The sequence below is a fragment of the Tamandua tetradactyla genome, chromosome 3, assembly GCF_023851605.1.
Source record: "Tamandua tetradactyla isolate mTamTet1 chromosome 3, mTamTet1.pri, whole genome shotgun sequence".
NCBI classification, from domain to species: Eukaryota; Metazoa; Chordata; class Mammalia; order Pilosa; family Myrmecophagidae; genus Tamandua; species Tamandua tetradactyla.
The window spans coordinates 32,339,216-32,340,631 of NC_135329.1; the positions used below are offsets into that span (position 1 = coordinate 32,339,216).

Below are 1,416 nucleotides of genomic sequence, written 5' to 3' on the forward strand. Positions count from 1 at the left end.
TTGTCTTTTGATATTTGGCCAATAGCACAAGATGCAGTGTTTTAAACTAGAAATGAAACCTTTAAAATAGCTATGGATGGGTGAGAAAGAGGCTTAAATTGCCACTTCAGGAATTTAAATTGAGCATCATCGTTTTCCCCAATGAGGGGTTGAGGGGGGGGAAATCTCTAAGAAGCATAGTTGCTTTTCTGAAAAAAAAAAAGAAGATTGATAGGTTTTGAAATGGGGACAGGCACACATTGATTTGGGATGCTCTGGGGGCAGTTCTTCTGTAAGCTTATGATTTAACAATCTTGTGATGGGCTGACCGCTGTGATCTCCAAGTTTGGAAGGTTGAGTTGTAGATGAGAATGGGATGCTGCTTCTATGACAGTAGCCAGTGTGGGATGAAGAGAAAATGATACAGCCTTTACCTTGAAGAATTTCCCATTTTGTTTCTTTCATGCATGCCTGGGCCTTTATAAGAGGAGCTGATGTTGATTTAGATTCACTTCCCATGTAATACCCTTGTTATACTTTATGAGCAGGGTTGCCTGTTAGAGTCTCAGTAATCAACAAGGGTTTGAGAATGAAACGAATGGAACTGCTCTCTGTAAGGCTTGTCCAGGCCCTGGGGGGTGAGCCCTTCCCTTGGATCCCTCCCTTTTGCTTGTGCAGTGGTCTTTCCTGGGTCTCCCTTGAGCTACTCGGCATTTTCCTGGCAGCTTTGTAGTCTACACTGGGAATGCTACTTGGATCTAGGTGAAATTAATTGCTATGTATTCTCTTCCATTTATTTCCTCCAAGTGAAAATCCCCATCCCTCACCCCCAATCTGGTAGTTTTATTTTAATATTTTCAAGCCAAAGAAGTAACAAATTATAGCTTTTTGATGAGAAAAGTGTCACCTTCCAATTAAGGGTACACCCTAAAGCTGCTGTTCCCATATGTAAGAAGACTGAAAGGGCTGACCCTGAGTAAGGGCCACTTTCTTTGGCTAAAAAAAGAATGCCATCATCTGTGCCAAACAAAGGCCAAGCAACCATCTCCAGCCCACCCCATTAGAGAGAGACAGGAGTAGAGGACACAAAAGGGAAGGGAGCCGTGATGATGCCCAGCCCTATTCTCTTCTAGAGATCTGACATTTCTCCTCCAAACCAAAGTCCCTGAGCCTGCACATTGCTGTCTGCTTCTCACTTGTGTTCCTAGGTCATGGGTGGATCTGGAGGCATTGTTAGTGACAGTCCCCTGTGAGCAAGGACTAGAATAGACAGGGAAAGGTAAAATACATTTGCACTACCAGGGAACTAAAAACTCTGAAAGGGGTTTTACATGTGTGCCAAGGAGTGATGCCATGGCCCATTTGGTGGCCTTCCAAATCAGATCGGCAAAAGAAATCTCTTCTTCTGCCCCTTTGGCCATAGGGCAGGAGTGGGCA

At 44.1% G+C, this 1,416-nt stretch overlaps 1 protein-coding gene across 1 annotated transcript in view; it reads right to left on the minus strand.

The window, feature by feature from the left end:
- Window positions 1-230: 230 nt before the first annotated feature.
- XKR6 (XK related 6) overlaps window positions 231-1,416 on the minus strand; it is a 339,020-nt gene continuing 337,834 nt past the window's right edge. Inside the window, exon 3 of the mRNA XM_077152949.1 lies at window positions 231-1,416. This exon is cut by the window's right edge and continues 5,931 nt beyond it. The gene's annotated coding sequence lies outside the window, so the exon portion shown is untranslated.